The sequence below is a fragment of the Pelodiscus sinensis genome, chromosome 12 (genome assembly GCF_049634645.1).
Source record: "Pelodiscus sinensis isolate JC-2024 chromosome 12, ASM4963464v1, whole genome shotgun sequence".
In the NCBI taxonomy this organism is placed as follows: domain Eukaryota; kingdom Metazoa; phylum Chordata; order Testudines; family Trionychidae; genus Pelodiscus; species Pelodiscus sinensis.
The window spans coordinates 31746288-31766140 of NC_134722.1; the positions used below are offsets into that span (position 1 = coordinate 31746288).

General features: G+C 39.7%; 1 long non-coding RNA gene across 1 annotated transcript in view; it reads right to left on the bottom strand.

Annotated features, from left to right (window-relative positions):
- Positions 1 to 3597: 3597 nt before the first annotated feature.
- LOC112545473 (uncharacterized) overlaps positions 3598 to 19853 on the bottom strand; it is a 59160-nt gene continuing 42904 nt past the window's right edge. The window contains exon 3 of the long non-coding RNA XR_012906824.1: positions 3598 to 5710. This is a non-coding gene — a long non-coding RNA (uncharacterized LOC112545473). The remainder of the gene's footprint in view (positions 5711 to 19853) is intronic.

The window sequence follows — 19853 nt, forward strand, 5'->3', positions numbered from 1 at the left end:
CAAAACAAAACAAAACAAAACAAAACAAAACAAAACAAAAAAACCTGATCAGAAGATTATTTTTTTTTAATTTCTTCGGACCTAAAGAACTTACATCCTTCAGGTCTCATCCTGAAAGAGATCCCTGTGAACATAAAGTCTTACCCTTGTATCTCTCTTTAAAGGATTGAGGCCTAAGCTTCTTGTGCAGTTGACATGCTCATACACAAAGGGTGCAATACTATGTGTAACTTAAAGCAAACATTTGGCAAAAAAATCAGTACAAATTGCAAAAAATAATTACTAAAGAAAAAACAGGGGAGGACAAAGATTTGATGATAACAGTATAAGAGGTTTTTGTTGGGTCTCTTCATACATTTACAAAACGAAGTTCTGAGTGAGCTAAAGCCAATGAATCCATAAGAATTGTTCATTACAAAAGGGTTTGTATATATCAGAAAACTGGAACAGAAGAAATATTATGACAAGGCCAAACAGCTGTGCTTTCCACAGCACATTTATAAGTCATAATACTTAGAAGGTCAGTAGAACAGAGGACAGAAGATCTCTAAACAAAAGTGAGGAGCACGCTGACCTTTGGTTTATTGAGTACTCCAGAATGCTACTGAGCTCCTTTGCCAACAGTAGTAACATGGTCCCCCAGAGTACGTCTACACTACAGCGCTAATTCGAACTAACTTAGTTCGAATTAGTTAATTCGAACTAAGCTAATTCGAACTAACGGATCCAGACTAAAAAACTAGTTCGAATTAGCATTTTGCTAATTCGAACTAGCATGTCCACATTAAGTGGACACTGAACCGGGCTTAAGGATGGCCGGAAGCAGTGCCGGCAGGGCATCAGAGGAGGACTTAGAGCGTGGAGATGCTCTCTCAGGCTAGCCGAGGGCTGTGCTTAAAGGGTCCCGACCCCCACCCCGGACAGACAGTTCTCAGGGGTGCCCCGCTTGCAAAGCAGTCCTGGCTTGGAGTGCCCGGACTACCCACACTGGGCACATCACACCACTCGGCCATCAGCCCGGCTGCACTTGCCGCAGGCTGCCATCTGGGGAGAGGGGGCAATTGGGGGGCTGCAGGAGAGCTTCCACCCCCAGAAGCCCGCAGAGCCAGCCCAGTCCTCCCCATCGGGGGCTCGTGCCCCATTCCTCCCTCACCTCCTTCCACTTACCCTTCCCTAGCCCCTCTTCTCGATGTACAAAATAAAGATAACGTTTCTTCCAAAATGGAATCTGTCTTTATTGAACAAAACTGGGGGAGACTGGGAGGCTGGGAGAGGGGAGGGCAACTAAAATGATCAGGGGTTGGGAACAGGTCCCATATGAAGAGAGGCTAAAGAGACTGGGACTTTTCAGCTTAGAAAAGAGGAGACGGAGAGGGGACAGGATAAAGGTCTCTAAAAGCAGGAGTTGGGTGGAGAGGGTGTATACAGAAAAGTTCTTCATTAGTTCCCATAAAGAAGGACTAGAGGACACCAAAGGAAAGGAATGGGTAGCAGGCTTCAAACTAGTAACAGAAAGTTGTTCTTCACAAAGCAAAGAGTCAACCTGTGGAACTCCTTGCTGCAGGAGGCTGTGAAGGCTACAACTAGAACAGAGTTTAAAGGGAAGTGAGATCAAGTCATGGAGGTTGGATCCATGGAGTGGTATTAGCCAGGGGGTAGGAGTGGTGTCCCTGCCCAAGGTTTGTGGAAGGCTGGAGAGGGATGGCACGAGACAAATGGCTTGGTCACTGTCTTCGGTCCATCCCCTCCAGGGTCCGTAGGGTTGGCCGCTGTCGGCAGACAGGCTACTGGGCTAGATGGACCTTTGGTCTGACCCAGGACGGCCATTGTAAGCTCAGGGTCGGGGGTCTCAGTGGACCCCCTTGATTTTCATGCACTCCTGCTCCTGGGTGGCCAGGCTGGCAGCTCTCCTGCCCTAGCCGGCCACCTTCCTGTGCCTAGTGCGGAGATCGTGGACGAGGACCACGATCTCCGCACTAGCCCAGGCGGGTGCCCGCCTCTTGCGGTCCCGGGCAAGCTCCCGGGAGCCGCCAGCCTGGTCCCGGGAAGAGGGGGGCATCGGGTGGGTGGCTCGATCCGTGCCAGATGTAGGGTCTGCTGGCTGGGTGCTGGCAGGCTTACACCTGGCACGGGCACCGTAGCCAGCCCGTGGCCCTTTAAGGAGTCCGGGGCCGGGAGGGGGGCAGACGAGTTTCCCTGGGCTAGCCTCCCACTAGTTCGAATTAAGGGTCTACACAGCCCTTAATTCGAACTAGTAAATTCAAACTAGGCTTAATCCTCATGGAATGAGGATTACCTAGTTCGAACTAAGCGCTCCGTTAGTTTGAATTAAATTCGAACTAACGGAGCGCTAGTGTAGTACCTATGAAAGTTAGTTCGAACTAACATCCGTTAGTTTGAACTAACTTTGTAGTGTAGACATACCCCCAGACACCAAACATGAAAAGAAAAAAAACCCACCCGCAGCAGTAAATACAGGTTCCAAAGGCAATTCCACTTCAACATCTAATCAGTCCATTGCAGAAGGCCACGTGTTAGACATAGCATGTACTGACAGACATCCAACCAGAGGGCCAAATACCCAACTCTTCTGTGAAGGGGTTATTGTGTCCTGAGATGTATTCTAGATACAGAAGTCTACATTTTTGTTTTATTCATTGGATGTATTGGCTTGTGTTTGTTGGTTTGGGCAACTAATTTTTTCTTTTACATTACAATTGCTAAAAAAAGAAAATATAACAGAAGCTAGTACAGCAAATAGCATTCCTGCCATAAGAGGTAACTTTTTAAACCCATACCATAAGGCTAGGCCATAAAAGTCAGGTTCTAACCTGCATGGCAACACAACGCTGGTCAAAATTTTTGCATGAGAAGTTTTGTGAAGAAAATGGGTTTTATTTTCAAAAATAAAACTTCTCATAAAAATGTTGTTGACATCAGAATCTTCAGGGTTTTGTAACATTTTCCATTATTTTTACTGAAATTATTTTCAAGATCCTTAAAAGATTTTTAGTTATTGAAAACCACACACATTCACTAACTAAAAACTTTACAAATATAATGCAACACAAAAAACTGATAGAAATTTCAGTTTAAAAAAAAAAGGCTTTCCATTGTGGTGGGAAATGGAAAATGGGTCTATTTTGGCTCTGCGGAATGGAAACTTTGATTTTTGAAAATGATTCACAAAATCATGTTCATGGTCTTTTTTTTTTTTTTTTCAAACTAGCTCTTTTAAAAAGCAGTGTGTCAGCCATGCTGACAGCATCTCATTGAGGATGAACGTAAACAATTCTTCATAGAAGAGACTTGATCCTGCATTCCTGGTGCACCCAGAGGCTGAGTTAAAAATGAAGTCCTACCCAAATCTTAACCCAGGTAATTATGCCACTGTACTCACCTGCATTCCACATTTCACCCAGGTACAGTATTTAATTTTTTGTCTTTCAGCCAAAACTTCAATGAGAGTTTTGTTATGAGAAGGACTTCAGAACTTGTTTACTAAACTTTGCTGTTATAGTTGTTACAATCAGCTGTTCTGCTCTGCTCCAGCAGTGGCTACATTTCAGTGCATCAACTCCTTTATATATTGCCTGATCTACTGTTCCTTGTGACAGCTGTTTAAAAGCACAGAACAACTCTGCATAACAGAGTAAAGCAGGAAATGAAGAAATCTATATTCAATTGAAAACACAAGTAGAATTTAGGTAGAGAGAAAACAATTACCACAACTGGAATTTAGCTGGCACAGCAGATTGGCATACTGATTCATATTTCCATGGGATATTTATTAAACACAAACAGTCAATGGGAGTTTTGGTTGGATGAACAATACAGAATTGGGCCCACTCTACACTGACAGGTGTATCAAATTGTGAAGGGCATTGGCATCCTTTGTCATAACTGCTTGATATTATACTAATATAGATTGCCAAAATAAAATCTGGATTTTTTCCTAACTGGCTCCACTGAAGCCAATGGCCAGGATATTACCAATTTAATCTGAAGTAATGTTACAACTAATATTTCAAATCAAGAACCAAAAATAAGAGTAGGGGTGTTGTGCAGGTAGAATTCCATACTTAATAGACATTTCATATTTGCCAGTGAAGATCAATTCAGAGACATGTGGTCAAAGGCAAATACCCAAATTATTGCTTGTAGAATCAATAATATAAAACATATCTCCATTAAGTTCTGATTTAATTGAAACTTTCTTTTTTCTTGGCAAGGATTAAAGAAAATGTAGACTACGGTTACAGAATTCACATGCCTACTTTTTATCTGCATGACCTGCTTAAAGAGCTAAGCCAACTTTCATTAAAAATTATTGGTCTCATAACTTTTTTTCCCCTTAAAGAGTCCCATATGGAACCAATATCATAATAAAATTGTAGCAGCCTAGCAATTTTTTTCTATATTCCAGTATGTACCATAAACATCATAAGTAATACCTTGATTTAAAAAAATCATAAAGAGACTTTACGACAAAGTCAAAACACACTAAACAATGATAAGAAGGTCTTGCTCGCACAAAGTGTCAGATGTAACTGCAATAAGTTTTAAAATAAATGAGGTATTTATCTGAAAGAAGACACAAAACAATATGTTCCAACATGTTACACATCGCATTTAAACTATACCGCTACAGAAGAACACTATTCATTTTTTCCTAGTGCTAGCTAACACGCACTCTCATATTAAGGAATTCTTTTGTATTACTATGGCATCTGCTAAAAATGTCAGATGTGATCACAGTCCTTGCAAAACAAGTATTTTAACAACCAAAACCTTATGATAGGTTATATTTCAGTGACTTGGAAACAACACTGCATTATCTGAGAAAACAGCACAGATGTTGCTTAATAAACTGTTCAGTTTATGCATTGTATTAACCTCATGAAACATTTATGCAAATCTTGCATTAACAAAAGGTAAAAGAATCATTATAGGTTATGAAGAAAACAATGTGACAACCTTTGTTTTTACTTCAGTATTTTATGGAGGTATTTTAACTCTTTGGGGTTTCTATTTAGAAAGACACTGAGGCATTACAGATTTTCATCTATTTTGTTTTCAGTTCTGCTATCATTCCTTCCAGCTGATTTCACATTTTATAATGCTAATAGTGGGTGTATGGTTTTGAGTTTCTCTACTGTCAGCTGGTCAGTAGGTCTGGGGGATATATTTAATGGAATCTGACAGCTGATGGAACTGATCTCATTGAAAGGGGATTTGATATGTGGGATGAATGTGGTGACCCTCAATTCGCCATTTTAATTACCATTATTATTCAAACTCTTGCAGCCAATATAACTCTTTTTCTTGGACACACCAGTACATGTGTATAAAAGAAATGACTTATGGATGAGTTAGTCCGTATACTGATTGGTGTGCCATTTAGATAGCATGTCAAAACAGATTAGCTGTTTTATCCTGCTATAAAATTAAAGGCAAAGCCTTTGTACTATGTACACTTATAAACAAAGCTATCATAACAGTGGAGAGTTTCACTGCGCTGTATTAGAAACCTAGCAAACATATGTAGCTTTAATAGAGAAAAATTATGTATCTCCATTTGCTAATGTGATGTAGAATACAATAGTAATTCAGATGTTCTTCTTTATGAAAAATAAGCCGGGATGCAACAGGTCTGCAAAGGATTACACCAAAGAAATATAGTTTCAGACATCCTCCATGTGCAATCAATCTGCAGGAAGAGAAAAATGCATCAATCTTGCTCTAATTAACGTGAAATCCAAACTTAGACAAATACACTGACATGATAGCAGAACACACAACATTCCATCCCATATTGATTTGTTTTAAAATCTTTAAAGAGCCTCGGTTTCACACTGATGATACAATGGGCATAGCCATTTGACCCAGTCTAAAAGGGTGCTTCATGTAAAGCGATGTTAGTAGGGACAACTGATGCTACCCTTCAGAAAATTGTTCTATTTTGCTACAGATGTCTTCTAGCAGAAAGGATGTTGGTTCCAGAAGAATTAAAAGATGTATAAGGGATGCATAAGGAAATCTCAACAGATACGAAGGAGATGTACAAGGAGCTGTCTGGTTTTGAATTATATGGCACTACTACTTTTTTTAGGTCAGGAGCATAAAATCTATTATTGATCTTGAGCAAGTCCTATTTTGAATGTCTTTGAAAACCTAGAGCACTCTAATGCCATATAATCAATATATACTTTCACATTTTTTGAATCAAATATGCAATTTTGTGTACACATCTAATGTACTTTGCCTTTTATTCTCTTCTATATAGAAATAGGTGTTGCTATGTACTATTCAGCTCCAGAGCCTGTTGTGAGGCACAGGCCATTTAAAGCTTTTGCAGATTGCAAACATACTACATTTCACTCCTTTACTGGTATAACAATTACTCCACAAGGAGAGAAAGCTTTGAAAGAAACCAAATAATAAATGGTGATGCCACCATCAGCTTAAAGCAACAGAACACTTATCTTACATACATAAGCACTACAGCGTATGAGGAAAGCAGTAATAACCTTTAAGTTAATAAGGAAACCATCTGAGAAAGACAATGTAATTAGATCACAGTGAAGAGGTTCACATTTGGCTTCCATATTTTCAAGGATGAATCAACATGATAATACTTTTAGACTACGTCTACACTGGCATGATTTTCCGGAAATGCTTTTAACGGAAAAGTTTTCCATTAAAAGCATTTTCGGAAAAGCGTGTCTAGATTGGCAGGATGCTTTTCCGCCAAAGCACTTTTTGTGGAAAAGCGTCCGTGGCCAATTTAGACGCGCTTTTCCGCAAAAAAGCCCCGATCGCCATTTTTGCGATCGGGGCTTTTTTGCGGAAAACAGTACTGTGCTGTTTACACAGGCCCTCTTGCGCAAATGATTTGCACAAGAGGGCTTTTGCCTGAACGGGAACAGCACAGTATTTCCGCAAGAACATTGACGATCTTACATGAGACCGTCAGTGTTCTTGCGGAAATTCAAGCAGCCAGTGTAGACAGCTGGCAAGTTTTTCCGCAAAAGCAGATGATATTTCCGCAAAAGCAGATGTCTAGACACAGCCTTAGTGTATGGTTTGAAAAGCATACCCAAATGATGGCATTTAGGCTATGTCTAGATTACAGAGAGAGTACAGAATTTTTTGTTCTTTTTCATACTTGCTTCCTCTTGTTTGCTTGCTCTCTGTCTGTATCAAAGGAAATTCCAGGTGAGAGTCTTTTTTTTTTTTTTTTTTTTTTTTTGGAGCTTGAGATCTGCTCTTTCAGGACACAAAATGGAGTGTAAAGAGAAATGAGGGCAGATTAGAAATTCACAAAGGGCACTATCAAAGTCAAGGGTAAGGGTGTCCATGTTCTAATGCAGATGCCACCCTCCCCAGATTAAGGAAAGGTCAGTGTCATGGCCTTGACCCTCTTCCAAACAAGTCAGCAAAATAAGCTCCAAACCTGGTATGGAGAGTGTTTGAAGAACACTTCTTCCTGTGAAAGAGTAGCACATCAGCCATGTTCCCTATGTACTCCTTTTGCCAACCGTTACACAATGCTTCAGGATGCTCCCACAAGAATAGAGGGCCCTTCTGTACATATTTCCTTATTGCAGACTGCTTAAAAGCATTGTTAGATGCCTAATGTTTACACAGAACTGTCAATGGTTTTGAAGCACAAATACATTAGGGTATGTCTACACTACCACCCTAGTTCGAACTAGGGTGGTAATGTAGGCAACCGGAGTTGCAAATGAAGCCCGGGATTTGAATTTCCCGGGCTTCATTTGCATAAAGCCGGGCGCCGCCATTTTTAAATGTCCGCTAGTGCGGACTCCATGTCGCGCGGCTACACGCGGCACGGACTAGGTAGTTCGGACTAGGCTTCCTATTTCACGAGGCATAACGGTAGTTCAGAATAGGAAGCCTAGTCCGAACTACCTAGTCTGTGCCACGTGTAGCCGCGCAGTACGGAGTCCGCACTAGTGGACATTTAAAAATGGCGGCGCCTGGCTTTATGCAAATGAAGCCCGGGAAATTCAAATCCCGGGCTTCATTTGCAACTCCGGTTGCCTACATTACCACCCTAGTTCGAACAAGGGTGGTAGTGTAGACATACCCTCAGAAACTAGGGAAAGATGTTTCAGTTGTGAGGCTTTGGTCATGTATAATCTGGCATTCAGTATATGTCTACATTGCAGTTAAACTCCCAGGCTAAGGAACTGTTTAATTGGGGGTAGGTATTTGGAGTTTGGACTACAGCCTGAGCTTTGGAACCCTCACAGCTCATAGGGTTCTAGAGTCTGGGCCTAAGCCAGAACATCTGCACAGCAGATAAACAGTCCCTTAGGTATCTGATTGCAGTCAGGGGAGCTGACAGCCACACCTGGCCGCTAGGTTGGGGGGAAGGAGATGGCTCCATGCTTCTGGGAGTGGTGGGGCGTTAGGTTGAATGGGTGAGGCTAGGGCAGCCAACCCTCAGCACTTTCTGGAGCATGTCATGTTGGTCCCCCAGCCCTTAGAGTTGCTCAGTGTGTGCTGTGCAGTACAGTACAGTCATGATTTAAGGGGCCCAGAGCTCTGGGAGACACAACAGCAGTAGTAGTGGCAACAGCCGGGAGCCCTGGACCCTTCAGAATCGCTGGGCCCTGGGACAGTTGTCTCCTTTGACTTCCCCATATTGGCAGGCCTGATTGCAGTGTAGATATGCTCTTCATAGACAAAAAAAAAAAAAAAAAAAATTGCTGGGGCAGAGAACAGTGGAAAATGTCTACCACTTTTTAGAAGAGTTAGGCCAAAACTATCCTGTATTTAAACAATGTATGAATATATCCATTGATTTTTGCAATATATCCAACAGAGAAATGCTGGAAAATACTTTGGAAATCCAAAAAAAGTGATGCTCTCAATTAAAATAAAGCATTGCCACTCGGTTCTGTAACAACAGACACCAACCAGGACATTGCTAAGACTGACCAGCTGAGTCCAATTTTTCATATGTGACAGTATTGACTGATGAAAACAACAAACCAGCTAGAGAAAAAAAAATCAATGAACCTTTGCTAGGTTTTCACAAAATAAAAGACCAACAGGCTCCTGATCTCAAAAGTAAAATAATCAATTGCATTAAGCTGAAGGGGCTAAATGTTGTGGACAAGGATACGATGCAAGAGCAGTTCATAATAATTCTTAAACTAATTCCTATGTGATACTTTGTATCTGTTGACTCTAAAGCTTCTGCCACGCTTATACATTGTCGGAAGTACCATGCCCCGGGGCAACAAACAATAGATTCCCCATGACAAAGTCACATTCTACATCTGACCACGTCACTCCAGAAAGAATTGTTTTGACAATAAAAAGTTGACTTATGAGCAGCAAAATACTCATAAATGACAGTTATTTATCCAATATCCTGATCACCATCCTCCATCATCATTAGCTTATCAGTTAGCCAAGTTAAAATATGACTTTTGCTGAAGGACAGGAAAAGGGGAGACCAGCCACCACAGGAGTATGTAGATATCACCCCCTATCAAGCATTTATCAAAGTTATTAATAAGAGTTGGAAAACAATGTTCTTGTCCCATAAGAATTATGGAGGCTTAAAAAAACCCAAAAATCTTTCCTATCCAAAATCTGGATGAAAAGTTAAAGTCTAGAAAATTTTTGTAAACCAAGAATTCAAGAATAATTATGGATTACATTGATCACAACATTTCAATAACTCTGAAGCATTTTAATTTTGATCCAAAGCTTTTTTTAAAAAAAAGAAAGAGAGGAAATGCTTACCTGAAATTTCAAAACACAAAAAGTAATTTTGAATGAGACATAGAAAGTGTCATTATGGGATGCTGACAATTTTGAAATGTTTCCAAAAAAACGGAAAGTGGGAAGTTCACATAAACTGACCCTTTCCTGTGAAGAGTTTGGGTCTCAACAAATCAGCATTTTCTGATCAAAAACTTTGCCTAGAAATTCTCAACCAGCCCCACTACTAACCTTTTGTAATTATGACCTCAAGTCATGTGTCTCAGGCTAGTATATAAAGCTCAGAACTTACCAGATCTCTTACGTGGCACATTTGTATTGTAATGATTCTTAGCTTCTTGTCTGCAGTGATCATTCAGTTATATGGATTACACTTACAAAAGCGAGTTCCCATTGGTGATGCTTTTGCTTCTATAGATCAGTGTAAGAATCAGATGGGGAAATTATATCTTTGGTTTTCTTTGATTGCTTGAAAGGTTAGAAAGAATTTCTTTCTTCTATGAGAGGCCCCTCAGCTGCAGGTAAAAGATCATTACAGCTTTTGGGCATGCCAGCCAGAGGCAATAACCACCACCTGATTGACCTTTTTTGGCACCAAAAGATCCAGTAGGATTTGCTCTATCCTGGCAAGGTTGCCTATGTATGCACATGGTCTGATTTGGAAGTTTACGATGTTATGGCTCCTCCCCACAAGCAATCATTTAGATGAAATAATCTGAAAGATCAGTCAAAATTAGTACTATGAAATAATTCCACTACATAGTGAAACTAAACATTATCTTCAGATGAAGCTTAAATGAGTCAGGTTTGCTTTAGCAAAGTGAGACTTAGTAAAGCTGTAAAATGCATTTGATCCTATCAAAAATAACTGACATTATATAACCATAACCTCTTCCCTTGACAAATACGCTTCTGAAAGGCAGTGAAACATACATAATTATAGGCTGAAAACACTAAAAATATATTGTACTCTGTACCACACACATGCAGCATAACAGCTTGACTTCATAACACTTAAATGCAATATTTCCCTGCACAGCATTATATTAATGTGATAAAGAACAGGCAACCCCCCCCCCCCCCCCAAAAAAAAAAAAAGAGCTGAAGAGCTGCAAAGTGATTTCAGAAACTGAAAAGTGATTTCAAATGTTTGGTAAGCATTAACTTGCTCACTGCACCCTATCAAAACCAGCTGCTAGTCCCTAATTTTACCCCCATTCCTTTCAGAATTACAAGGCCTTGAGACCATATTAATGAGAAATAAATACAGTAATTGAAAGAGTAAATAATGATAAAGGCCACCAAAAATCCTCTATTTGTTCCTTTATTAGAACAGGCTGATGTAATGAGCTACCAAATCCAAACAGGAAAGCATTTCCAAGAAAGATGCTCACACACTGGTGCTGTGCTAACTGACAATATACATATAGAACATGGGTCTGTCCCACTCAGCAGCTGATCCACAAAGGATCTTACAGAGCCTGTTCCAACTCCAGTTGGATGCACTTGGTCGTTTAGCTCCAAGTGATGGAAGGCTGGGCTTTTTGGAGCTTGAATGGTTCAGGTTCAATCTGTGATGCTCACCTAACCAGAAGTGTTGTTCCAGGTGAGAGGCCATGAAAGGGCTCAGCTTTCCCTCTCACTAACATGGCTTCCATTGCACCCAGTTAGTTTCTGACCAGTGCCTTGCAGAGCAAATTAAACGGGAATATTGAGATTGGAGGCATGATGCTTAAATGCTATTGAATTAAGTACACCAGTTATGTATGATCTGTGCTGCAACAGCTAAGGTCAGCCCCCAGGGTGCTGGCACTGTACAAACACATAGTAAGAACCCCAAGGGGTTTACCATCTAAACATAGCCCTATGCCTTAATTTCTGGCCATTTTGCCAATAGCAAGCAATATATCTGACTGAGATTTAGGGTCCTGTAAATCAAAGCAATCATGAACTACCTGCTGCTAGAGTCATAGGATGAGTTTCATGCCAGCCGCTGGTTACAGCTTTTTACCAGCTGATCCTTCCACAACCCTGAAGAATCGTGCTCAGAAAGTGCTGTAAACATTTGCCCTGACCCGGAGTTCAGTTGAGTAGGGCAAATAGATCAGTTCAAGTGGAAGTTCCAGCAGGACAGTACCAGTGTTTCTGATCTGACCAAGTCTCTCCCAAGCCAGTTTTCTGCTGCTGCAATCTCCCACATGACAGACTTCACCTTGAAAAGCCCTGTAACCACTTCACTTAATCCCCACCATAGAGAGATCCAAAAGCTCCCCCAGGACAGAACTCAGACAGAAAATGTGTATTTTCTCTGGGACAGCATGTGGCTTCGTGGGATCCCCATTTTGGAGACAGAGAAACTGAGATGCAGAGATAAAGATCAAATGTTCACTTTGGATGCCTAACCTGAGACATCTAGGACTTGATTTTCAGAGGTGTTGCATACACATTAGTTGAACAAACTGAAAATGAGGTCCTAGAGATGTCAGGTTTGGACACCCAAAAAGAAAGGGATGAGTCTGAAAAAAAATTGGCCAATTGTGTAATCTTTGTCCAGAGCCTGGTTAGAATTTAGGACTTCTCTACCCCTAGTGTTATGCTCAGATTGCTACACTCTAAGGGCATGACTACACTACATGGAAGATTGACGTTACCTCAGTTTTCCCTGGTTCAATTTAGCGGCTGTAGTATAGATCCACTAGATTGAACTCAAAGGTCATCCCATCAGTGCTGGTACTTCTGCTCCTCACAAGGAGAAAAAGAAGCCAACAGAAGCATTTGCTGGAAACACAATTCAAGATATGTCGACTCCAGCTATGTAATTTACTTCTTATTTAATTAGGTCTTCCTATGTAGTGTAGATCAGGTCTAGTACTCCTTGCACTCTCTTATTTTGCTTCAGAACGCTGACTATACTAATATGTCATGAAAGCCTCCAAGAAAGCAGGGTCCCAGGAAACCTTTCAGATGTGGCAGCATCTTCCCCCTAAACACCAGTTTTGAAGGCTTCTGTAATATCAGGACATGCAGTTTGGTTTTCCATTTTAAAATGTTTTGTATTTTTGCTATTTTTTTTAAAGGTTGCAACAAATCAAACAAAAAACAAAGTTCAAGAGGTGGTATGGCCAATTTCACAAACTCAAATGAAAAATTCTGTACTGCCTGAGACATGGACTTTTATGGGGGTTTTATTTTATTTTATTTTGTACACTGAGAATATGATTTCACACCCAGGAAATGCTATTGAATTAAGTGTTCATTTGGAAATATGTTCCAAAGTACAAAAGTTCCCCCATTAACCTCTTCAAAAATTCACCCATCATGAAAAACACATAGAGAAAAACCATCATATGAACATAAAAATTATGGTTTCACAAATTACATTGGACCAGATTTGTCCTTAGCATAACAAAAATGTTAGTTACATCATGGATGAATTTGACATAATGAGGAAAACCGTCCTTTTCAAGATCTTTGTTTCAAAATACTAAAATGCTTCCATCACAACTCACGTGATACAGCAGGAGTTCCTTTTGGTGATATCTGCCAGAAAAACCAATAAGTTTCTAATATAAATCTATAAAACTATGTTCCAGTAACAATTCAGCTGAAATTATATATATTAAGGAAAGGAAGTATTTTAAAAAATGCACTCTCTTGGCCAATATTCTCTCTTCCAGACATCTTAGAAAGCTTGGCTAATAAGCCAACCACTGCCATACACTTCTAGAAATCCAAGAACACTCTTCTCTTGCCATAATTCATTTCAAGCTCCCCTTATAAAGGCCACAAATGCAGCAGCATGAATGGCTACACCTGCTTTTAACACACAAGCATGGCCTAATACTCTGGTGCTTAATCAGGCTAACCTATTGACTTTATTGTGAGTTTTGCATTTTTATAGACTGCACAACAAACTTTCGCCTTATTAAATAAATATTCCTTCCCAATAGGTTCTGCCTAAAAAGGGGGCAAATTAATTAATCCAAACTATATTTTGAGCCTAACATTTTTACTTCAGCCACACACACAGTTTGCAATGGCAGTGCTATTTGAGTTAGGACTAAATGAGGACTGGTTTCTTATTGTTTGAGGCCTGACTTTTAAAAGTTGGTCTCTCTTTTGATGCCCACAACTATCTGAAGTCACAGGCAGTCACTTGGGTGTTTAACATGAACAATCAGGTCCAAATGATACCTGCTGTGCCTGCTATTTATTTGCACTACAATCCTGAAGGCACAAAAATGGAAGAACTTATTTTCAAATGTTCAAAGATTCTAAGACTAGGATGGACCATTGTGATGATCTAGTCTGACTTCATATATGAGGCAGGCCCCAGAACTTCCCCCAGGGTATGTCTACACTGCATCCCTCTGTGATTAGGCAGGTCGACATTGAAAATGAGGCAGGGATTTAAATATCCCGTGCCTAATTTGCATAAACATGGCTGCCATGTTTTGCCGACTCAGCACTTTGTTGGCAAAAAGCAGCAGTCTAGAGGGGAATCTGTCGAGAAAGAAAGCCTTTTTCAACAGATCCTGTAAACCTCCTTGCAGGAGACATAAGGGATCTGTCGAAAAAGGCATTCTTTCTTGACAGATCCCCCTCTAGACTGCCTCTTTTTGCTGACAAAGTGCTGAGTCGGCAAAACGTGGTGGCCATTTTTATGCAAATTAGGCACGGGATATTTAAATCCCTGCCTCATTTGCAATGTCGACCTGCCTAATCTGCAACACTCTGCCGACAGAGGGATGCAGTCTAGACATACCCCAAGATGATTCCTTGAGCAGATCTTTTCAGAAAAGCATCCGCTCTTGCTTTACAAATTGCTAGTGATAGAAAATCCATCACAGCCCTTGGTAAATTGTTCTAGTGGTTAATTACTCTCACCAATAACAATATATGCTTTGTTTCCATGTTGAGTTTGTCTAGCTTTAAATTCTAACCATTGGACAACATTACACTTTTCTCCACCAGACTGAGAATACCAGTATTGCTCCCCACATAATGAGGAAGGTAAATCAACCTGTTTAACCTTAGCCTTCTCTTCAGCTTAAAAAAGAGATTGAGCTCTTTGAGTCTACCACTAAAACGCAGGTTCTCATCCTTTAATCATTCCCATGGGCTGTTTCTTAACCATCCCCCTTTATTAATATCCTTCTTGAATTCTGGGCACTAAAACTGGACACAGGTTTACAGCAGTAGTCGCACCAGTGCAATATACAAATGGTAAAATAATCGCTCTATTCCTATTTGAGATTCTTCTATTTATATATTTCAGGATTGAATTAGCTCTTTTAGCCACAGCCTCATACTGGGACCTCATGTTCAAGTAGTTAGCAACCATGACCGTCAAATCTTTTTCTGGGTCACTGCTATCCCCCATTGTATAAGTATGGTCTACATTCTTTGTTCCTAGATTATACCTTTACACTTAGCTGTATTAAAATGCTTATTGTTTGCTTATGCCCAACTTCCCCGATTTTTGGGTCACTTGCCAAGTTTCCCAGTAATGATTTTATGTTTTCTGCCAGGTCATTGACAAAAATGTTAAATAGCCTAGAGCCAAGAACCAATTTCTGTGGGACTCCCTAGAAACACTCCCACACTATGATGATTCCCCATTTAGATTTACATTTTGAGACCTGTTTTTAATCCATTTAATAGGTGCTATATTAATTTTATATTGTTTTAATGTTATTAATCCAAACACTGTGTGGTATTAACTCAAGCACCTCATAGAAGTCTAAGTACATTACATCAACACTTTTACCTTTATCAAATAATCTTATCAAAAACAGATATCAAGATGTTCTGAGGAATGCGTGGAAAATAAAAAATCAGCTATCACCTTAATTTTGTAAGCTATTGAAGATTAACAGACAAAAGTGGGTTTTTTGGCAGTCTGGATGACATAACTCTCCAGCTTTGCTCCACATTCTCATACCAATACTGCTCACAATATGGCAACTTTACTGGGAAATTATCCTTAACTGTTTATCTCTTTGTACTCTCCTCAGATGTTTAACTGAATTCCTGACAGTATGCGGAATATGGCTGAGAGCAAACTGGCTACCGCTTAGCCCATATAAACACTGTTTGGTGCTAGTGTGTAGTTAGTATGCTCTATAAAGCACTTTAAGATGCCTGATAACTTCCATTTTTTACAATACTTTTGTAGCCATCTTCATCTGTAAATTTGCCATCTTTACCACTGGGAAGCTAAGTAATTAACATGTGTCTGCACTGCAAGCATAAAGAACAGTAGTTTCTTAAAAAAACAAAACAAACCCCCTCCCCCACAACCACAACCCACACAGAGTATAAAAATCAATCAATCAAGTAAAGTGAAAAATCATGAAGGCTTTAAGTGCAAAATAAGAAGTTATATGCTATTAAAATCTGGCAGCATCGTCCTCTATTAAAAACATAGTGTACTCAACATTGCACTTCCTCCTTAAAACAGTTGCTACTCTGAAAGTTGTTTCTCCAGCTGCCTAAAATTCAAGTACCTAAGCCACTTTTCATAGCATTGGGGACACTAATATAAAGGCTGAACAGGAACAGTGCAGATCTCACTAAATGAGCTAACCTCCTCTCCCCCACCCTCCTCCCCCCAGTGTAAAGTAAAGACTCTTTGCCGTTGGAATCAGTGGGGTTCCAAAATATTTGAAGTGTTCAGGAAGATAACAGGAAGATAAGAGCAGACTAAATGGCCACCTTATATTTTTATACTCCTCTTTCTGATGGGGACGTGCCATGCTCTGGGCAAATTTCAATGATGGGAATGTATTATTTGATAAACCAATCAGCACCTTATTGCTACCTCAAGGCAAAGAAATGTTCACACAAATTAACTAGGAAACAACCTACAGGGTGGCATGGCAGAAAGTTGTTTAACTAATTTCAAGGTAAAAAAGATAAATAAAGCTCACTGAGCAGTGATTTACCAGAATAGCCAAATGGCCCTTTATTTATGAGATTGGGGGGACATACGTTCATATGCAGCTATGAAAGTAACTCCTGCATTTACAGGTATCTAAACAAAAGTCCTTTCCTCTTAATTAGATCTCCTGGAGCACTCAAATCCCATGTAATGTAATGGTTTCACATCTCCTGATAGAGACATTGCTCTGTGAGAACACTAGCCCAGTATATCCACTTTTTCACTGCACCACTTCTGGTCAGGCCCACTTACAGGGGGAGTCAAAGGAGGCAACTGGCCTGGGGCCTGACAATTCAAAAAGGCCCAGGGTTCCTGGCCACCGTTACTGTGGCAGTGGTGATGGCCAGAGCCCTGGGCCCTCTAAATCGCCCATGACGGCCTAGGTGTTATGCTCCGGCAGCTCAGAAGGGCTGGCAGGGAGAGGCTAGCTCCCTCCCGCCTGAGTCTTCATCCCTTCCCAGGTGCCTGGCAATTCTGTCAGCCCCCTTGTTCCTAGTGAATAGTCTAACGCTGACTACTGTCCAATAACTTGGATTATTGTTGATCCACAGCATTGTTCTACACTTTTGGGGGAGAGGGAGAAATGCTAGAATCAGCTTCAGCAAGATGTGGGTGAATGACAACTTCTCAGCTGGAGTACTGTCCCAAGAATGATGAAAAGAAATACTTCCCATTGATCGAGAATTAGCATCATGATGATATGCAAACATCAAGTCCTTTCAACTCATTCTGCCCTTTCCTCTTCCCAACTCCTTTCCTGGAATATTCCAGCAACATTCCAGGACACTTTCTATGGGAATCTGGCACAGTTGCAAGTCAATACATACAAAGGATCTTTCAAGGTCAGAGCTAGGCCTCATTTTAGGTGGACTCAGTCCTGTGAAGTGCTGTGTGCCCTCAACACTTATGAAAGTAGCGGGAAGTGTGGGTACTTGCAGAGTTGGACATCTAGGGTAAAAGTCCAACTCCTTTTGAAGTCCAAGACAAAATTTCCACTGAATTCAGCAGAACCAGGAGAGCCGGACTCGAAAACCAGAATTTTGAACACAGGAACCTAAAGTTAGGCTGTTAAATCCATATTCAGACTCCTCAATAAGTTTCTGCAATTTCAGTATTCAGGTGTTCAGTATTTTTTGAAAATTACACACATTTATTTAGGAGCCTAGAAACAGGTCCCTAAATGAATTAAGTTTCAATGGTCCCTAAATGAATTAAGTTCCCAAATCCTATTAAGAGTCCATGAAAGTTCAGCACAGGTTCTTCTAAAAACCTTGGAAAACTGTTACCCTTAATTAGAGATCCAGGAGCCTAATTTTAAGTGATTTTTGGTGATCTTGGGCCAAGTTGTTTTGGTCATGTGTTTGTGCCCTGTAACTGTCTATGTATCAAACTGATAAATTTTAGAGGACACAAAGATGCCTGATGATTGACTAACTGTCTACTCTGACCTCCTTCATAAGACAGTATCAAGCTATTGTGACTGCATCATGGCTTCCATTAAAAACTTGATCCAAAACAAATAAAAAGTTTTAAAGGTTTTTGCATAAAGCCACATAAAGATTTACAGTAATCTTGGTTGTAGGATCAGTTCTATTCTGCAGAATGCCACTTACATGACGTTTTCTGTTGGCAAGCCAATTTTTAATTGGTTGGTATATTGGGCAAAGAAAAATGCAAAGAACTGACATTTAATTTCATGGAGACATTTTTAAATTTAACCATTAAATAGTTGTTTTTCTTTAAAATGATTAATGCATATAAATCTATATGGCAAGTTATAGATTACCAATTGTGTATCCCATAGCTAAGAACAAAAGAAAATTCATTATTACATTTAATTCATCAAACATTTAATAAGAATGTCATTACTTAATCCTCTCTGCCTTATAACTATGAACAATAGGCTACTTCCTTGGCCTTCAGTTTGACCTAAAACCAAAACCAAACCAAAAACAAACCAAAACAAAAAAAACCCACGCACACAGCTTCAATGACAAATTACTCCTTTTTTATAATTGCTTAAGGAAATGTAAAATAAAAAATATTTGATAGTCCATAAGGCTAAAACATCAGTGATAACTAAATTTAGTTTTTACTAAAAAGTTGTTGTTTTATGGAAATATTCAAGTCTCCATTCCATTTCATACAATTACTCCAGAAATAATACCCTCAGAGAGATGAACCAAAGGGCACAGGAATATCATTACAGAAGAACTGTGTCTTTGCCTATGCATTCATCTGTATCAATTATACAGTTGACAATGCTTTTTTTAAAATAAATAAATACATGCAATTATATACTATCCCATCTTAAACTAAAATAAAAAATGTCTTTAGTTGGATAAGAAACAAAAAATAAACAAAACTATCTGTAGCCTTATTCATAAGTCTAAACATAATAAATTCTGTTAAAAAAGGGCATCAGAATGAACTTCAATTTTGTCTTCACTGCAAAAAAAAAAAAAAAAAAAAAAAAGAGGTGTCTTCTTTTTTTCTTTTTTTTTTTTAACATTGAGATAGCTATCTCAATGGAAAACTCTAGAGAAGAGAAAGCACAGGTCAATTTTACCCTGAGGTCAACTCTATATCTTCCTGTCACCTCAACATGGTGCAACCTGGGGTTTACTTTGACTAGTTGCATCAAGATAAAATTTACCTCTGCCTTGCCACCACCTGACATCTTGATGTAAAATTCTATCATAAGTTTTCTATCCTGATGTAAAAATCCCACACTTTTTTATAGTCAAGATACAGTCTCTAATATCAAAATCCAGTTCTTTTACTTAGTTTGTAAACACATTTCCATCTTTTCCCTCATCACCACTTTGCCAGTTTCTTCAGGATAAAGAGTGCTCCACAATCTCACATCAATAGTATTTTTACCTGTCCCCCACTGTCTTCCTCCTACCATGTTTGGTCTAATTACATGCTTCATAAAGCTCTTCATTCTTGTAACCCTTTTTAATGCATATGAGTGCATCAGGATCAACTGCCAGAAAGGAACCGCTTTTAAAGCAAAATTTCAAAGCATGGTGTACACCTTTTTAACGAGGAGATAATACAGATCTCAAATTAGTGAGAGTCACCAGCAAAGTTTCTGTACAATGGGACCTTTAAAAGATACACTCCAATGACATATTTCTTA